This window comes from Bidens hawaiensis, unplaced genomic scaffold, assembly GCF_021521415.1.
Source record: "Bidens hawaiensis isolate Kalapana, Puna unplaced genomic scaffold, B.hawaiensis_p1.1 tig00003760_1, whole genome shotgun sequence".
In the NCBI taxonomy this organism is placed as follows: domain Eukaryota; kingdom Viridiplantae; phylum Streptophyta; class Magnoliopsida; order Asterales; family Asteraceae; genus Bidens; species Bidens hawaiensis.
This window is the reverse complement of record NW_027491216.1, coordinates 859,900-882,302: the sequence shown is the minus strand read 5'-3', so window position 1 is coordinate 882,302 and position 22,403 is coordinate 859,900.

Here is a 22,403-nt window from a genome sequence, read left to right as displayed (position 1 = left end):
TCTTTAATATGAGTACCATATTGTAATATAAAAATTAAAAAAAAATTAGTAGGTTTTTTACAATTTGTGTTTTACCAAATTGTGTTTTACAAAATTTTGTTATACAATAGTATTTTTCATAGTGTTTTTTTTTCATTGTATTTTTTCCGTTGTGTTTTTTATTGTGTTTTTATCATTGTGTTTTTTTTTTCATAGTGTTTTTTTCCATTGTGTTTTTCATAGTGTTTTCCATTGTGTTTTTTCGGACTTTTCCGGCGAGGTGGTGGTGGTGGGTGACGGGTGTGGTGGCGGTGGGTGGTGGAGTGGTGGTGGATGTAGGAGATGAGTGAAGATGTAAATGGACTTTATGTAAGTGGGTTTTTGAAATGAATGTAAGTGGGTTTTGAGATTAATGTAAGTGGGTTTTGATATAAAAGTGTTAAGACAAAAATACCCTCCTTCCTAGCCTTCTTAGGAAAATCAAAATTCTTATTTGAACCTAACCCTTATATATAATTAGAAATTATCAAGTAATCAATATAATATTATGAAAAAAAATACTAAATAATATATAACTACTATTTTTACTTGCGCAATTCACCGCGCGTGGCGACATTTGATACTACATAAGATGTTTTTCCTATGTTTTACATAATAGGAAATGCCAAGCCAAAACTGATTCAATTATATGTAAAATAAAATCAAAAGCTAAACTCAAATGAAATCCAAAGTGTCTCATGATGCTCCATTTGACCCGCTATCATGTTATAAGCATGCCATCTTAATCCACACATCTTGATATTCTCTATTTTCCAAATATATGTATGAGGCATCTAAGAAGAAAATATTCTAAAGCCCGCACCACAAAAAATACAACCATATTCAATTTTACAAATAAATGTTGTCAATTTTCAAGATTTAGAAGAAAAGAAAATAGAAACAACAAAGACATTCAATACCTATGTAAACGATCTGCACATAGCTCCCAATCATTTTCTTATTTGTTCCTGCATTATTGATTGAAATTGCAATTGTATCTCCATGCAAATGAAGCTGAGATATCAGAGAGACAAATACGAAGGACCTTTGCCTGTAAACAACAAACTTTGAAGGTTCCTATATCATAAAACTGAATACGTATGTGTACATGTTATGTCATGTAAAAATCCATAAAGGAAAATTTAAACTTTGAAGGTTCCTATGTCATAAAACTTTTTGCAACTTTTGGCACTTCTGTTCACACAAAGGAAAATTGAAATCACTGGAATCAATAGGTATATCATTCGTCGTCTCTAGGCCGCGAGACTTGTGATCTGCAAGAACACTAAGTTGCAATTCAACACAATGTTAAACTTAATAACTTATAACCACAAAAAGGACTAAAACGTCCCCATGGAAAAGTAAATTTACTTTTTTTTTTCTCATATTGGCCTTAGTGCTATATCTAACCCGTCTTCCTCATTCATTTATATAAAGAAATTGTGCTATATCATAAACTTTAATAATCGGGATTACCCCTGGACCTCAAACTGACCCATTTAAACATATGACCTATTACCTCTGGGAGTGAAATAAAAAAAGAAAAAGAAAACGAACCAGTTGAATCAGTTGTCTAAAAATAGTCAAATTGTCCCGTTCAAAATAAATGACCGATTACCCCTGGGCCTCCAATTTTAAAAGACAACTGGCATACGAGTTAAATTTCCTAATTTACCCCTGTACGTCCAAATAAGAGAAAAAACCGTTTTAATCAATTTGGTTTCTGTCTTTACATTTTCGTGTAAAAACAAGTTCATGCAAAAATGGTAAACATTTAAAAATAAAACAACTTTTGAGAAAAAACAAGACAAAAAGAAAATCATTGCAGACATTAAATTTAGTGATAATAGTACAACAATAGGTCGTGTACACACTCGAGTAAAGCTGTATGCTGCTGTTGAATCAATGTGATCGGTACATTTCTCCTCCGGAACCGCGCAGGGCCCATGAACCCTCTTAGTAATTTCCGACCCTCGGATTTAGCTCAGTTCATTATGCATTCAACCCTTGACAAAAAAATATCAACAAAATTTAGAATAACAGTTATGCAAAAGCAGCTGAAATTTAGAAGTGAACAATACCTGGTAACCACAGCCGCGTGCTTGTAAGAGGTCCTATATCATCCCAATGAGTTGTGATTTGCATGCTTGCAGGACCGTGGCTCATTAAGGATACAACTCTGTAAGTGGAAAACGGTCCATGCCAACCAAACTTATAATCTGTTCCGAATCTGACCCGAACAGTTAACCCAACGCATTTGTATAGCATTGTCCATGATAATATGCAATACTTTTGACCTGGTTAAAGAAACTCAATATGATATAATTGAAACCAAATTGAAGTTTCTTTTATATTCCCAAATTGCCCCATAGCAACAAAATTAATAGAACCTGTTGCAGTTCCATGATCCATAAACAAACAACCCATAAATGGCCCGTTTATAATCTGTTGCGAAACCTTTTGCAGAACCTGCTGCAGTTTGACTTTTTTCAATTCCTAAAATAACACTAGACAATAAACAACTCATTTGAACTTTGATTCGATGACAATCAGTTCGGATCCGTAATTAATTTCCTAAATTGCCCCTAACACCAAATCTTACCCTTTCAGATTTAAAATACAAAAAACAACAACCCATGAAATCAAAACCTTTATGCCAAAATTACCCTAGCAAACAATCGCAGTTTTCACCATGACCAGTTAAACAATTGTAGTTAGAGAATATTATAATAATATAATATCATTATCAGCTTAAAAAGAAAAAAGAAAAAAAAGAATATACACCACATAAGTAACGCTTTGGGAAAGTAATTAAATTCACTCTCTTCAACTCACAATCATCCTGAGAAATCGGGATGTTAATGTCCGCGCTCCCTACCAATGATTCAAACTCCCCCATCACGCCACAGTTACTCCCTCTCTGCGCACTATTGAAGTTGCTGATTCTGTGCGCGAAGAAATTTTGGCTAGAGACTCAGTCTATCAATATTTGCACAATTTTTGAACACTATTTGCATACTCAATTAGCAGTAAATGATATGTTTAGTTCGCTATTTAATACCATTATGTGGTTGAATTGATGAGTGATGTTCGTTGATTTGCCTTTCACTTCAATAGACCTTTTCTATGTTGACTGCCATGTCAACGAATTTTGATGAATTATTTTTGTAAATTGATATAACATGAGTTGTATTTACAACTTCGGTTTACGTGGCCAAAATACTCAATCCCGTTTAACCCGATCCGACCCAAAACCGAAGAAGCTAATTCGGTTCATGTTAAATAGCTACAAAAATTATTAATCAAGTTATTCGAGTTAACCCAATTAACCCGTATTATCATTAGGGTCGGGTTTCTGGTTCGTTTTTGGATAAAAAATCGGTTTTGGGTCAACTAGAATAACCCGATTAATAGTTAACTTAATCATCCCAACTGATATATTTTTAGATTTTGTATATATTCAAATTATACTCTTTGTATATATTCAAGATTGGTTATATGTATTATGCCCTTGCCTTATATAATTCGAAACATTATTTGTTCAGACTGATTGTCAGAAGCTTGTCTAATCTATTCATATTGTTCTTTGAGTAAAAGATGAGAAAACTCTATGTTAATAGTGTCATACAAACTGGTCTTTTGGATATAAACAATGCTAACAGTTCTATAAAATGATCATTAATGGGCAAAAATGAGTATAAACTTACTAGGTTGACATATTCCATGAGGTTTTGATTTGGTTGAATGGCTGTAATGAGTTCAAAGAGTATAATCCCAAAACAGTAGATGTCACTCTTTTTGGTAAGCTAGTTTGTAGACACATATACAGGATCTGTGTACCCGTATGTACATTTAACGCACGATTTTTTATCATTAAAAATCTCTTCTTTAGACAGTCCAAAGTCAGCAGCCTATTTAATCACCATATTATTAAAAAACCATTCATTCATACTCAAACAACAAAAATACTATGAATTACATCTAAAATCTTGCCTTTGCTCTCATTATGTGATCTAGCATTATATTAGCCGACTTCAAATCTTGATGTATGACAGGTGGCACTGCCTATTTGAACAATTAGTATAAATAAACCTTTTACGTGTATTAAAAATGATAAGAAAACGAACATATTTTTTATCGATTAAGGAAGAATATTATCGATTAACATGAATTTTCTTATATGGGGAATTTTAGTAAATAAATACATTTTTTTGGGTTTAGTTAAAGTTGTTGGCAAATTTTTTGTATAGTTTCGTTTAATGATAATTATTTGTGATATGCTTGCAAGAATAAAACAGCTGTGCAGCCCATCACTAAAAAAAATAAAAACATTGCAGCTTTATTACAACCCGACTAACCCGAAACCCAAGTAACTCGACCTGATTAACCCGATCGGGTTGACTCACCCCTATTTACAAGTTGTATGACACTATTAACATGAGTGTTGGGGAATTTTAGTAAAATAAAAAAAAATTGGGTTTAGTTAAAGTTGTTGGCAAATTTTTTGTACAGTTTCGTTTAAGGATAATTATTTTGTGATATGCTTGCAAGAATTAAACATCTTTGCAGCCCATCACCAAACAAAATAAAAATAAAAACATTGCAGCTTTATTACAACCCGACTAACCCAAAACCCAAGTAACCCGACCTGATTAACCCGATTAGGTTGACACCCCTATTTACAAGTTGTATGACACTATGCTAGCTACAGGTAATCATAATTTAATTTTAGGGCTGTATTTTATTATCTAATCATGTTTCGCTTATATGAAACATATAATAACTTTGTTAAATACAACATCTTTTTATCTATTAATGTACACATTTCTATGTTCTAACGTGTGGAGACATGTATATATACATTGCATCTGATAGAAAAAAGAAAAAAAAAACATTAGATGTAAGATAATAATAAACATATGCATGCATATAATAAAACATATGAACGTGGACTGTCTTTGAATTGTTTATATTCATTACAGCGTAAGTGATAGTCAGCAAGCCATTATATTGATTCTAAACACATTGGACATAATACAATCTATATCCACATTAAATGTCTACCTTTGATTAAAAAAACCACTGCAATTTAGATAGTATGCATATCTCACTTGTTTAGTATCTTGTTTATGTTCTAGTTCAAAACAGTACTGATTATGGAATGTACATATCATCAGATTTTTTACTACCAATTTCCTTGTAGTACAATGTGGATGTTTATGTTAGTGATGATGGTCTTTACAAGAACGAGATCTGAAGTAGATTCTCGGGTACCTACAAATCAGTCGGTGGCTGAGGGAAGCGCATCTGCTATAGTGTCATGCTCGGCACGTAGACTCAAACGTAATACGCCCAACACCGGTGGTGATACCGGTAAATTATAATGTTTTAAACTAAATATTTCTTATTCAAACAAAGCTACATGTAAACGGGTCGGGTAGTGGTTGGTTTTCGTGGGTAAGGATCTGTTTGAAAAACTACTCTTCAAAAAATGATGAAATGGGCTGCATTACTTTTCCAAATAAACATAACTCAAATCATTTTATCTTTTTTTTTTATCTTTTATACATTTCATGCTAAACAACTTGCAGAAACAGAACCACCATCTGCTGAGATGGAAAAATCTGTTGATCCACCAAAAAGACGCGGTGCAAATTTAAATCTTAGCGTTACAAGGACTTTACAGAATATGCCCGAGGGTTCTAAAATCCCTTTGATAATGGATGAGGGTACAAAAGGCTTTGTTGGGACCTCAACAACACCTTTTGCAACCGGGTGTGGAATTGTTATTCGTAATTTTTGTCCAATGAATTATCACATATGGGACTCGATACCAAAAGCATCAATAGATCTTTTGTATGAAAAACTAGAAGTAAGTTGTATACATATTTACATTTTTAATTATTAATAAGCTGTTATGATTTCCGTGCACAATAGTATCATTAACATTGATTCTATTTAGGGAAAATTTGAGTTGTTGAGAACAAATGACGTTTTTATGGGGTATGTGAATGCTCGGCGTCAAGCCCACTGGAAACGGGCCCGATGTAATTGGAGTCGGTACTGGAAGAATACTGGAGGAAATACGAATCCCGAGTTGGCAAGATCGAAAAGGAAACCTGATTGTTGTCAAGAAACTTGGGATCATATGTGCGATTATTGGGAGTTAGAAGAAACTCGGGTATGTTGAATTTCTTTCTACAAAATTAGAACAAATATTTGTTAGTATTTTCTTATTTTTCGAGTTCTAAAATCTATGACAAATTTTATTTTTTGTAGAAATATAGTGATCAGATGGAAGCTAATAGAGCAAAACAAGTTAATAAAAGCAGAGGGGGCTCTTAGTCAATTGCCAATCGTACATTCCAACTTGTAAGATTTTATCTTTTCGATTGATAGTGAAATTTTATTCATGTTAACTAGTGGTCGTACCCCACGGTTCTGAAAATCAAATCCGAAATTACAAAGAACTGACTTGCTTGTTAAAATAAATGTTATGAAAAACGAAAGGTTATACTATACTTAAAAAATGGTATAATAGTAAAAGAACATAGGTTTTCAACACTCCCGCATCTCTAATTTTGAAGCCTTTTGTCTATCTTAGGTAGGGCTGTAATCGAGCCGAGCCTGGTCAACCTCGGGCCCGACCTCGAACTTAAACGAGCTGGCTCGAGCACGGCTCATTTAATTTATCAAGTTTAATAATTAAGCTCGAGATCGGCTCATTTATTTTATCAAGCTGAAAATCAAGCTCGAGTTTAGCTCGTTTGCTTTATCAAGCTGAAAAATTCAAGCACGAGCTCGTCTGGTTTAAAGCATGAGCCGAGTTAACTTTTTAAATTATTTAATTAACTAGTGATTTACCCGGTGCAACGTTAAATGGCTAGGAGTTGTGGACTGAGTTAGAAAATGAGTTGTTTTTACTCGTTTGACCCATGTTAGAAAATGGCCCGCCTATACCTGTGTTAGAAAAATGGCCTGGGCTCATAGAATTGTTAATTTCTAAAGCAACATGTTAGCAAACTGTTAGGTTTTGTCATGTTGGTTTGCAAACTGTTAGGTTTTGTTTCTATTTTCTTTAATTTAAAAATTAAAAATGATTAATATGTAAAAGATAATAGCATAAAACTATATAATAAGTTCAATCTATAAAATTTTAAAAGCCTGTACCACTCAAGATATGTAACCACATAACTACTTTTATAGTTACTTTTTATAATCATAACTAATAAATTGATAATTTTTCATGTTTGAACCAAAAAAAGAAAACAACCAAAAATACACAACGTTATCGCCTATATCTGAAAGCATACCTTCAATTGAAGCAAATAAAGAACCTTGGAGCAAATCTGCTAAACTCAGAACCTAAAAAAACAACCAAGAATAATTCAAATGCAAATCTGCTAACCTCAAATATGGGAAATACAAATACTACTTATACTTATAATTAAATATGCATAATTACCCTTAATATAAAAAAGCTCATGAAAGATGCACACATAAACCAACGTTACCAACACAAACATTTTAAGCCACAAAAAATCAATACAAAACTCACTATTTACCGGAACTTATGTGATCGACTCCGTATCATTTCGGTTTATTTTTGTATCTATAATTGGTCAGTTCTTGTTAAATTTTATCTTATAATAGATTGATTCATAATATGTTTTATTATTTCTAGCAGGTCAAACTTAGGTTATGTTTAATCTCTAAAGGGCTGAACTTGGGTATGGTCTTTCTAATGGGCTAAACTCAAATTGCATTTAAGCTATAACTAGCGGTTTTTCTTTTGGGCAACTGTTCACAATAGAACCATGCGCGTTGCAGCGCATCAGTACGCTTATACGTGTTTGTAGCGCGACACGTATAAACGTTTTTAAATTAAAAAGTTTATTTAAAATCAACCATTTTTAAAGATCAATATTATTATATACTTATCCGTATAAAAGTTTCCCATACCGACACAATCCATTGTTTTTGCCAAATTCCAGCAATCAGAAACGTACGCATATGCCATACGCATACACAGACTACCACAACCTCAAGAAACCAAATGAAATTAGATTACAGTAACAAAAACAATATGCATATATATAGAACAACCAAAATCACACATGTAATACACATTTAGCTATCTGCAACATACTATAATAATATTATATGTATCCACAGCGGCCTTTTATATTTGTAGTTTCTATTCGTAACACAACTACAACACCTGACCCAAGTCATTTGAACAAAATATAGTAAAAAATTAATTAAATTACCCATGAATTATATATTCAACACAGCCCAAAGTTGAATAAGTCCATGTTATCATCACCATGTCTGAAAAGAAATAACCATCTATATATAACAAAAAAATAAATAAATAAATAAAAACACTATTTTTCACCAAAACGATGTGTATAAGTATGTATTTGAAAACGCAATACCCCAAGTATCAGATGCTATAGAGTACACACGATCGGTTTGATCCAAACAGATTTATAAATATAATTATATATGTTCAGTGAAAATCAGCCCTATCTCAGTTTTATACTTTGACCAACCCGACCCGTTGAAGTGACCTGGCCCGTTACATAATAAATTAGTTATTCAATATAAGTTAAATCTTTAACGGACAAACCGGAAAGAATTTGAAAATAATGCGTATTAAAGTTTTAACGATTTAATATGATTTAAATAATATCCAATTTAAAATAGGATTTTAATGGTTTATTTCAATCTATATGTTAGGTGAACAACTAGACTCAATAACTGAACTACCCAAACCTGATCTATTTGACAACCATACAGATAAGCCATCGGTTAAAATATGAAACATAAAAAAACCCAATCAATGTTGTAAAATTTGTTCGGCGGTCCTAGGCGGTCGACTGGGGAGTTGTGAGTACTCGGGAGTAGTCGGGGATTACTCGGAAAATACCTAAGGAGAACTCAGAAACATAAACATACCCTTATTTGCGGTTGCATGCATTTGGTAAATGATGGTCCAATTCCATAAAATGAGGTTGCCGTCCCAGTCGCCATGCAGTTGAGGTCCGATGCACAAAAGTAATACATTTCTTTTCTCATGACCTCTCACATTAAATATTTTAGGTAAATAAGTTGCTACTACATAAAATGTAAACCACCAAACTACTACTACATTAAATTTCCAAGTTCTAATCTTTCTTATCCAAGAATTCTACATGTACCTGATAATCAATTTAGGGCAAACCTTTAGAACCTAAATAACCGATTGGTACCCGATATTCGAGAGGTCCTTTAGGGTTTAGATTTGATGATGAAATCTGTAATGTAATCAACAAAAAAGAGGCGAAACACTTACCTTAATCCTGATATTAGGATAATGAATTCTGTAAACCTATATGAGAGGTACTATGGACATCAGAAATGTCGACAAGAAAAAGGAGATGGAAAATCAGCATGCTTTGAGAAACACTTGTAAGCAGCAAAAAATTTTGCTTAGTTAACAGCTGAATATGGGTTGTACTATAGGCATCAGAAATGGTATAATAAATAGTTCTTTTTGTGTCTAGCACCGACATTACCTTATATATATATATATATATATAATGAATCGATTTGGGTAATGTGTTATTTTTACTGGGTACATTTTGGTTAAGTTTTATCTTTTAATGGGTCGAATCATGTTATGTTTTTTTATCCTAACGGGTCAAGATCGGGTTATGTTTAACCTCTAAAGAGTTGAACCTGATTGAGCCTATCTAACTGCTTGAACTCGAGTTATGGTTTATCAATAACATATTTATTTGAGTTATGCTTTATACAAATCAGATAACACAACATAAAACATATCACACAACTATAGCTTAAGACACGTAAAATCGCAAATAAGTGACCTGCAAAACTTTAAGCAGCTGTGATCACTTAACATAACTCCTTTCACATAATTTTCTAACACATATTACCAGGTACCAACACCTAAACGTTCAATTAGAATACTAAAGTCATTATGCTTCATTATTATAATATTTACGGTGACAATTCACTCTTTCTTTCTTTAGAATATATTTATTCTTCATTATTATAATTTTTATGATGATAGACAAATCCTGAGACTCATATGCCGCCTAGTCCGTTAGAATTTTATCACAAGATGCATTACAATGCCGCAAAACAAGGATGGCTAAATGATGATTCGCGCCTTGAATATGTAAGTATCTCATTGTTAAAAGCTTTTAGGTTTGAATTTTATTTTGGTCAAATATTTTTGGGTTGCTGTTAGTTCTAAATATTGTTCATTTACCTTATATTATGCTAGGAAAATATAATTCAGCATAAACAAGTGACCATAGAGAAATTAATATCTGAAGGAGCCATCGTTACTACATCTATAGAACATGGGATTGAGAAAGAAACCATAAAAAGTGTCTGCGGTGGGAAGAAAACAATACAATCAGGATGGGAGGTTGGTGTAGGGCACGTGTTGACGAAGAAAGATAGTTGGATGAAATCGGTAGCCGAATCATCTCAACGAGATTCAAGCGGGAACAAAGTTTTGAGAAATAAGGTTATTGCACTCGAGGCAGAACAGAAACGGGAAAAGGATAAATATGAAAAAATGCTAAGGTTTATAAGCACAAAGTTTCCATACTTCGAGAGCACAATAGCCACACAAGCGGTTGATGAAGGTGATAGCGACAACACCATCTAGGGCGTTAGTTAAGACGTTTAGTGCTTTTTTGTTTTCTTTAATCTAATACTCCTTTAAATTTTAGAATTGGTTGAATGACTTTATTTTGATTGGTTTTTTTTTATGAAATTAATGCTGAAACATATTGGGATTTTGGGAAACCAAGAATCCAATTTATGAGAATTAAATTACTCTAGTTTAGTGACTGAAAATTAATATTTACACTTACAAATTAGTTACTGCATTGATACCGTTTTTCAGTCTTTGAAGGGATTCGTTAGGAATTATGAATAGATGTTAAGGACTGAATTAAATTGTATCAACAACTATTTTTCAGTCCTTATATGAAAATTATAAAAATGTACACATAATATTAGAGACTAAAATATAGTAACTAAAAAAGCACATTAGAGACTGGTTTAGGAGACTGATTATTAGACTCTAAAAGTACATACTAGGGACTAAATAACATACTATTTGGGACTAATTTTCAGTCCCTAAAGAGGCGTATTAAGGAATGAAATCGAGTAGCAACAGGAACTAATTCTCAGTCCTTAAAGCATTTCATTGGAGACTGATTTGATTTGGAATCATGAACCTAGCAAAACGTATTAGGGACTATATTGTTTTGTTTAGAGGACTGATTCTCAGTCCTTAAAGTCATACATTAGGAACTAAAATATTATCTTATCCGAGACTGATTTACAGTCTCTGAAGAAATGTTTTAGGGACTAAAATGATGTGGTGTCGGGGAATATATTAAGGACTGAAATTTTATGTATCGGAGACTAACTGTTGGTCCCCGTTGATATCACACAACAAGGACTGACTTTTAGTCACTAAAGCTAGTATTAAGTACTAGGCATCTGTCACTGGTGGGGGACTGGTAAATTAGTCCCCAATAACTCGTTGATGATAATATAATAGTCTCACGGCTTAAGGATTGTTTAAAACGAAATATTTTATTTTATTTTAATAGTTTTATTGGAATAATAATAATAATAATAATAAAAGTAATAATAATAATAATAAGGTATTGATAGTAGTAGTAGTAGTAGTAGTAATAATAATAATAATAGTGATATAAGTGAACCATTTGAATTTTTGTAAAAATTACTTGAATATTTTAATGCAAAAACTACTTGAATATTTTTCGTATAACAGAAGATATACTTATTAATGATTTATTTAAAATAATTAAGGTTTGAATTTTCATGAAAAGGATGTTTGTAAAAGAACTAAATGTGGAAAAAGAGTGTAAGAAATATTAACAAGTTTGAAAAGGCGAAGTACTGAAGTCAAAAATCAAATGAACCTTTGAGAGGTCAAGGAGCACAGGGTAAGGTTTTGTATAGCGGAAACAAGTTAAACCTTATAACTGGTTTGCCCAGTTTACTTCAATAGTAGCGAGTTTGAAGTACAAGCATGAGGTAAGGCAGAAGGTGGGAGATAAAGGGTTGGGTAACAGGTCGTGGGAATAAAGGTATGTATAGTTATGAAACATAAGTTCATGAGTTGGCCGAATTTAACACTATTTTGGACATTTTGACATTGCGGTAGCGGAGTGGGAGAATCGTACGTGTCATACAAAGGGGTTGGGTTCACGCATAAATATCTTTGTTGGGTTGGGTTTGATTATCCAAGAGTTATGTTGGGATTTACTTAGGTATAAAATGCATTGTTGTGGTTGGTAATGAATCTTGGTTTGTCATAATCGGGATTGCGGTGGTCAATTGCTTGATTATTTGGGTTGTTGTTTTGTGGGTTGAGTTTCGAGAGCAGCGTCGAGGAGAACGAGAAGGCATGAGGTGTGATAATTCGCGATACATTGGACGTAAATATGAAATTCATAGCAAAATCAAAAGAAACGTTACACGAGAGATTCCTAAAATCGGAATCTGTCTATAAATATGCAATTAAATAAATAAGTACAATCGAATGAAACGAAATTTGAAATTGAAATTGAAATGCTCATGAGTCAGTGTTGAACTCATAAATTTTCGAATAAAAATATATCAAATTTTGAAATAAAAACATGGAATTAATACAAACCTAATATGAGTAATCAAATCGAATTGAAAATCGAGTGTTTATGTACCACCATAATTTTTTGAATTTTCAATTAAAACTATAATAAATGAATTACATAAATAAAACGAATTGAAAATCGACAATTCATGCATCACCATGACTTTTCAAATTCTCAATTTAAAACGCATGAGAAAACAAGTATTGAAAAATCAACTATTCATGTATTACCATGACTTTTCGTATTTTCAATTCAAAGTATAAGAAATAATGAATATATACAAATAAAGAAAACAAATTGAAACTCGACTATCCATGTATCACCATGCCCTTTCGAATTTTTAATTCAAAGTATAAGAAATAATGAATATATGCAAATAAAGAAAACGAATTGAAACTCGACTATTCATGTATCACCATGACCTTTCGAATTTTCAATTCAAATTATAATAATAATTGAATTTATAAATTAAGGAAACGGGTTGAAATTCAACAATTTATGTACTAGCATGACTTTTAGAATTTTCAATGAATATAAATACAGAAAACGAATTGAAACTCGAGTATTCACATATCCCAATGACTTGTCAAAACCGCAATATAACGATTGAGTATTTGAAATCACATGTTGTATGAATCATCATAACTTGTATGTTCCAATAAAAAAATAAAAACGTGAAATCAAATCGAACCGAAAGTTGGGTATTTGTGTATCACCACGACTTGACAGACTTTCAGTTAAAACGTATAAATCAAAATGCATAATCAAATTGAACCAAAAGCTGGTTATTCGTGTATCATCACGACTTGTCAGACTTTTAGTTAAAACACATTGTAAAACATTGAGGGTCGGAGCCACACGTCGCATGAATCACCATGACTTGTGTGACATCTTAAGGAGTGCAATCATATCCTTATCACAAAGAGTACATTATCTTTAAGAAAATGAAATATTGGAACACCGAATTTGAGAATTGCTTGAAATTGCTTTTGAGAAAACTTGTTTTAGGCCTAAGCCTTGGACTTGTGTGTGTGTACTTATGCTCATGAGTCGTTAATGAAATCAGCAGTACAGTAATGCAGTAATAGTAAGTGTGTTTAAACAATCAAGTAAAGGCTCACATAATTCTATCATGCAACCCTAATAAATAAACAAATAAGCTATAGCTACCTAGAACACTACGTCTAATGTCCTATCTTATAGCCACGGCTCTGATATCAATTTGTAACACCCCGGCTAAAGCGGAAACGCCTGAGTGTGACGTACAGATTGCTCAAAAACATGTGACACTATTAGGTGACCATAATAATATTATTTCATTTAAATCTTCATGTAACACAAGTTTATCAAATAATACAAGTTGTAACAAATAAATAAACAAAATGATATGTTTTCTTTATATATCCTATATGCATGATATGTGTCTTCTAACTTTCATCCTCGTAGCTCTATACCTGTAACATATGTATAAAATAAATTCAGCTACGAACATAGCTGGTGAGATTCCCACAGTTTGATATAATACGTAAAAATCATACAATTCATGGACAAGTGATAAACGAGCAAGTAAAGTCCTTTCTGGTTGGTATCAACCAAAGTACTCGGGTAATCGCGCAAGTAAGGTCTTTTCCAATTGGTAACAACCAACGTACTTGGATAATGAGGCCCTTTCCCACTCGATACAAATGGACCTGAGTGCAAAGGGAGGCGTATGATCATACTTATTGAGGCTACCACATGCAAGTAATTTCGAGTAAGTAATTAAGTAACACACAAGTCCATATAAGAACTGTAGTTTGTAATTGAAATCGTAATACTTGAATTTGTAATAGATACATATGCTACCCCAAAATATGAAAACGTCTACAACGGGGTTGTGAGAAACTCACCTCGAAGTCGAAGATAAATATTGTAATATAAACCGAAGCACACTAACGAAACCGAATTAACCGAAAACGCGTTAAAGGATCCAACACGATTGAACTTCTCGAACTATAAATGAGAATAAATACAAAAATTTAAAGACTAACTAACGAGATTATTAAAGTTATTTAATGATTTAGTTAAAAGGGATATTGATATATTTTATGGGCATTATAATATTATATTTAAACTTTAAAGGATTTTATTGATTTATATTTTTTAATATTATTTAATTAACAATCTAATATTAATATGGGAGAATATGAAGCATGGATTTTTAATTGGTAACGTTTATCTTGAACGAATATAATTAAGTTGTTGAATTAAAGTTAACGGATGAAACAAATCTAATGAGTTTAAAGTTAACGAGTTGAGCTTTACGAATTTATAAAACTAACTTAACGGATATAAGCTAACAAAATAAAGTTTAGCGAATTAAAGTTTACGAATTATAAGCTAACGAAATAAAGTTTAACGAATAAAATTTAATGAATTAAAAGTCTAAAGAATCTTAAAGTTAACGAATTAAATCTAACGCGACGAAGCTTTTAACGATTTACGAAAAATAAGTTAGTTGTAATGCTTTAACGAACGTGAAGGTTGGGTTTTAGTTGAATGATAATTTATATTTCATAAAAATTTTATTTGAGTTGTAATGATTTTTAATAATTTAATTTGGTAAAAAAAAATGATAAGGAAAGGCTTAAAAAAATAATAATAAAAATAAACAAAAACTGAGTCATGGCCCGGGTTTGAACCCGGGTCTCCACACCTAAACTGTCGAGTCTTAACCAGCGGAACTAAACTGTTTGTTTGAATTAGGATAGAACCAATTTCATTTAAATTATAGATCAAGTTCATCTCCTTCACTATGCAAACAACCCTAGAGTTTCAATTCAAGAAAACGGTTCAGTGTCCTTCAAAATTATGTTAGGGGTTTTAATTAATGGGGAAAAACTATTCAAAATCATATATATGTTACCTGATATCGTTATAATTTATATTTCATAAAAATTTTATTTGAGTTTTAATGATTTTTAATAATTTAATTTGGTAAAAAAATGATAAGGAAAGGCTTAAAAAGGTAATAATAAAAATAAACAAAAACTGAGTCATGGTCCGGGTTCGAACCCGGGTCTCCACGCCTAAACTGTCGAGTCTTGACCAACTGAACTAAACTGTTTGTTTGAATTAGGATAGAACCAATTTCATTTAAATTATAGATCAAGTTCATCTCCTTCACTATACAAACAACCCTAGAGTTTCAATTCAAGAAAACGGTTCCATGTCCGTCAAAATTATGTTAGGGGTTTTAATTAACGGGTAAAAACTATTCAAAACATAAATATGTTACCTGATATCGTTATGATAGGACTGAGAACCAGGGTCGCCGGAAAATCACGGTTTGAAGGATTAATCCGTGATAAAAAGTGTATGTTGGATTGATTTGGGGATCGGTACAAGTTTATATTGATGTTAGCATTGTATATATACTAGTAATTGGAGCGTAGGCTCGTTAATTGCATTAATTGACTTTGGCCGATTATCGGCGATGATTACGGATTAAATTTTCCGTGATTTCAGGCTGTTATAACGCAAAGTAATTAACGATTACGTATTATGTTGAAATCTAAAGCCGTTACCATGAACTAATTGGCCAATATACGCATCTAAGGGGTGATTGTGGCTTCGCCAGCGCCGGAATTCCGGTCGCCGGTTTTCTTGGCCGGGAAAACGGGTTGGGATGTGGTGTGGGTGAAGATGTTATAAAATATTACACTTGGGCCCCTTCAAGTTTCATATTCTTGTTAAACTTAAATTAAATTAAAATTTACATAAATGACCTTGAATTATTAAATGTTATTCAAAAATAGATTTAATAAACATATATTCATTTCTAACCTTTGAACATTGAAGGATTATAAGATTTATGACTTATAATTAAGATTTATGGATGGTTACGCCTTTAACCTATAGGGCTCGATTAATGATAAGACCCGGGATTTTATAAACAATTCGAATATAATAACAAATGGACAACGTTGAACGTTAAACGTCGGGAATATTTTATTAATAGTAAACAATGAACATAAATACATTGAATGATAGACCGAGTTGGAAAACATTGACGAACGTCAAACAAATCTTGGGAATTTAATAATTCAATTATATATATATAATCCAAAAATTCGAAACGGGTCGGGTTTTTGGGTTTGAAAATAACGAATGTTACATAAAGTGACAAAACAACAAACTTTTCCCCCTTGAGACTGGGGCGTTGCGTGACCACAAGGGTCTAGGGCTGCCGCGCGCTGCCATGGAAAGTCTTCATAGAATCTTATGTTTATTTTACATTCCTAGTTCGTTTTTGGCACAAAATCGCCTATTTTTGGACAGTAACGTGTTTTAAGCCCCAAGAAATCTCACATAGACTAAATACTTGTCCATATACATTACCCCTTCCTCAAGATTGAGTTATGGCTGCATTTTCAGTTGATTTAATCATTAAAACTTGATTCGGTTTCATAAACGAGTAAACTAACTAAATATGGTTCGTTTTTGCATATATTATACAAACAACACATATTATATCTTCCAAAAACTTCCCTAAACCTTAAATAAGCATTCCCAGCGATCACCCACCTCTGCCCATCATAATCTTCTTCGTTTTGGCCATTTTACTTGAAGATACAAGCTTTGATGTTTGACTTTGCTATTGTATTGACCTTTAACTTCATCTTTTGATCGATGTACATACTCTCCGGGTAAGTTATTCACTGTAAATCATTCATATATATTCCTTAGTCAGTAACCTTCAATCAGTTTATGAGATTGAAGGGTGTTGACTGGTCAATTCGATTAAAACCCCTTCAAGGGCATAATAGTCAAGAAGTTTGACTATTCATTTTCTCCTGCTTTGGTTAGAACCGACGTTTGGTCCAGAAGACTTTTATTTTTGTAACGAGAATTTAAGGCTACTGACCAAACCCCGACTTCCGACTAGCTGTTCGAATTCTGGTAAATATTGACTCGCTTAAACGTTTAATTTAACATAACCGGAGTTCTAGACACCCGTTTGGAACGATTCCAGCGGCAACGAGTTCGGTTTTACTCATATTTATTTATCTCAAAGTTTCAGGTTCATTTGATTTACTTGGTTCGACACATTAACAGACGATCCATTTAATTTTTAATCGTTTATTCTTATTTTAGTTCACTCGCTTACATCAAGGTGAGTTTTATCATTCCCCTTTATTTTACTGACTTTCATAAGTTTTGGGAACATATGCATACTAGTACTAATATGTAACTCATATTTTCATACTACATATCTACACAAAACTAGCAAAAGAATGATTGCGTGTATTTTGATCAAATGTTATTTGTTATTTGCTTATGTGCTTATGTGTTTATATTCTATCATTTTTTCGAAGAGTCCATTAGAAGTCTAGCAAGTCAGTATAATCATACGCCGTCATAGTAACCAAAGCCCGATTCGCATGGTAATGGTAAACCGATAATTTCAATCAGTCATTGTAGCCATAGCCCTTGTTCGTGAGGCTTGGTTAATTGGCACACTATTTGTTTATGGTTTGATTGTTTATTACTGCATTTATTTCGTTTTGCTTATTTGTTTATATTATCAAGAAAAACTGGTGATAATCTCACTCAACCTAGTGTCACAAACTCTATATATTTTCTACGCATATGCATGTTATGGTTTGATTTGAAGTTTGACGTGAAGGACATCTAGAAAAGACCTTAGGAAAATCAAAGAAGACTATTTATGAATCTATCGTGTTTGGAATAATTTACTTGTTTGGATTATTTTGTCATGTTTGGATATTGTGAGTACTTTTATATGAAATAATTAACTTAATAATGGCTTTTATATGAAATAATTAACTTTTATATGAAATAATTAACTTAATATTGGATATTGTGTACATTTATCATGATAGTACCTTTAAGCTGTAAACAATTGGCTCACGCCCTGGCATTTTCGCCTTAGGTTGGGGTGTGACAACTGTAACCATAGCCATCGTCGCCTGACCATCATCGCCACCACCACTGTCGCTGCCTAAACACCACCACCGTCGTTGCCACCCTACCATCGCCATCACTACCAATGCCACCACCGCTTGACAACCCCCACCCCACCACCACAATCACCGCCTCTTCCGCCTAACCGTCACCACCATTTTTGTCGTCGGAGCTACCACCACCATCGTCGCCATTGTAGTTTTTTTTTATTTTTGGTAAAAATGTTATTTTGAGATAAGAGCATTGTTATTATTTTTATTTTATTCCTACAATTTTTTTTATACCAAACAACATAAATGGTAATGATCCATTTCATTCTCTTGTTAATTACATTCCTTCTCTCATTTCATTCATCCTTCATTCCATTACCTCCAACAACGCACGTTAAGAAACATCTTCCCCTTTCATAGAAGAAAAACAACTCTTCTCCTTTGCCACCCAACTTTTCTTCCATCCTAGTGTTAAATTGTATATTTTTCTTCATCAAAGATTATCCTCTTGTTTAACTAATGCCCCCTTTCTTGGATGCTCATGTTTAATTTATGCTTCTACACTATCAATGTCAAACTTTGATCGACCCCCCCCCATCACGCCATCTTCAAGATATGCTTAGCGAAATTTGCACCATATAAATCAACACACATGCAAGTGTAAAGTTTACGAGGAAGAAGATATACCTATGTATTTAAGTCTAGATATGATAAGAACAACGGAGCATAACACAAACAACATTTTCATAACTTATCAATTAGCCAAAAATAATATGGCTTAGCATGAACATATAAGGCTATGTGTAATGTGTTATACACCATGTCATTATTCTCCATCATTCGTCATGTCGGTGTCACTTTAACTTTTTCTCTGTCATTCAACCCCACCACTCAACCAATTTTATACCTCAAAATCATTCTCCACCATTCCATTTATTATATTATTTAACCCCCCCCCCTAAAAAAACAAAAAAAAGCCTAATGTGATTAAATAATGACTCACGTGACCCCCCCCCATTTGTATGCCGTCACGCATGACCTGGGACCCCGGGGGAATGGGGTATTTTCCAATGAACTCATGGGTGCCACTTAGGCATCCCCGTGACCTTGTGTGACCCATACCGGGTGGTCTAAGAAAAACCTATCGTATAACTATATGAATCCCGATTCATATCTATACATATTAAAATTGAAGTTTGGTGCCGCACAAGCCATATCTCGGGCCAAGTGGCGGCACCAAATGTTAGGTTTCAGTGGTGATCAGTTAAAATTTTGTTTATTAAAACTGGTAATAAACGTGGTTAATAATAATTAAGTTCATTAATTAATAATTATACGCAGTGGAATGTATATAATTAATCAGCACCGAAACTAAACCTGATAAGATCCGGTTACTGACAATACGAGTACGAGTCAAACAATAAATATAGAATTAAACTAACGATATATTTAAGTTTACCCCGGTTAATAATTAACCGGTTGAGACACCGAAGGCTAACGAACCGAGCTAGGTGACACAACGAGATCTAACGACCAACGGTGGCGGTGTGCGACGACAACCCGGCAGTGGTGGTGGTGTGCGGCGACGGTTGTAGGTGCGGTCGGTGGTGGCGGACAGCGACTGGTCAACGGCGGCAGGTGGCGGTGGCACCGGCAGACAATGGCGGACAGATGGCGGCGGCTGGTAAGACGCCGACGGTGAAGCAGCGGTTGTGGAGAAGGTGGCCGGCAACTATGGTGGAGGAAGAAAGAGATGGACTTGTTAGGATTGGCTTCATGTTATAAAATATCATATATTTATATAACCCTTCAATTAGGTTTAACTAATATAATTAGTTATAAACCTAATAGGCCAATAAGTACATGTCTTGCTCCAAAGCCCGTTCCATGTAATTTTATCTGTTGGGTTTCAGTGGTGATCAGTTAAAATTTTGTTTATTAAAACCGGTTCAATAAACGTGGTTAATATAATAATTAATCTCATTAATTAATAATTGTACGCAGCAGAAAATATACAATTAATCAGCATAAAAAATAAACCCGACAGGATCCGGTTACAGACAATACGAGTACGAGTCAAACACTAAATATATAATTATAAACTAACAATATATTTAAGTTTACCTCGGTTAATAAATAACCGGTTGATACACCGAAGGCTAACGAACCGAGTTAGGTGACACAACGAGATCAACGACCAATGGTGGCGGTGCATAATGGCAACCCGGCAGCAGTGGTGGTGTAGGGTAGTTGCTTGAGGCACGACCGGCTGTGGCGGACAGCGACGGAGCGGCGGCGGCGGGGCGACGGGCGTTGGTGGCTAGCGGCACCAACAAGTGGCGGGGAACCGGCGGTGGTGGCTGGACAGTTGCCGGTGGTTGAGCAGCGGCGGTTGTGCTGGTCGGCCGGCGGTTGGATGGAGGAAGGAAGTGTGGGCTTGTCAATATCATATATTTATATAACCTTTAATTAGGTTTAACTAATCTAATTAGTTATAAACCCAATGGGCCAATAAGTCCACCTCATGCTCCAAAGCCCATTCCATGTAATTTTATCTCGTTAAAGTATCTAACCCGGTTAACTAACTTAAACGGTTTAATGGTTCGTTACCTCACGGTGTAACTCTCACGGGTCATAACCCGGTTGGCCGTATTGACTTACCCGAACCGGCCGATAATTCCAACAGTCTCCCACTTGGACGGTTTCCGGTTAAGTTACTCAATACTGATAGCCAGCGGTGCTCTAGCTACACATAGCTGCCCCCAACAAGTTATAACATTTTAAATTCATTAACCAAAAACATCTTTGAATACACTATTGCAAGATAACGAATTTATGGTAATCGTTGTCATCTATCCTTTCTGTATAAGACATCAATTGAACAATGAGACATGGATCAGGTTCAATATCATATGGCGTTCAATTATTATAGTTATCGATCAAGAATCAAAGTGGTCCAATCAAACACACAGTTAGTTTGGGTGAGGCCTCACACTTTACCTGTTTGAATCAACGAGGGCGCCAAGATGTCTAACTGTTACATAACAAGTAAGAGTACAGAATCCCATCTTGATTACATACAACTCCCACAGAACTTCAGATCATTCCCAACCAATGCCTTTATAGCTGGCAGTTACGCGACAGCGGTTGACACAGATCAAAGAATAACCTTTAGTAAACGAAAGTTCTAATATGTATCTCAGGTCTGAGGATACTAAATGAGTTTACTAGTATCAAAACATCTTATGACTAAGATCCATGAAGATGATTTGATGCGAGTTACATCCAACGTCATTCATAATGAGGTCTGTGAGTTTGGAAGTCAACCCCTTGAGTCCAAAGTCATAATAGTCTTAATTCAGAGTCGTTCCCACGAGTCTGACCGACTATGGATAATTTATAATACAATATTCACGGATTAAATGTATTAAAACCGAACACCGTTATATTGTTCAATATTTGCATTTAACCATTAAATCAAAAGAGAACTTAAAAGTATAATTGTTTGAAATGTTCACACATCCAAATACTAAATCAAAAGAAACTACTAGCTAATCTAAGACCGATAGCATTTCTATGATGATCATGCTTGTCCTGAGTCATCGATTTAGTGAACGGGTCAGCTAGGTTTTGATCTGTGTCTAGCTTATTATGGTGTCTCCTCGTTCCAATATTTCTCTATATAGTGGAACTTACTTAGAATGTGCTTGACCCTGTGATGAGATCTATGCTC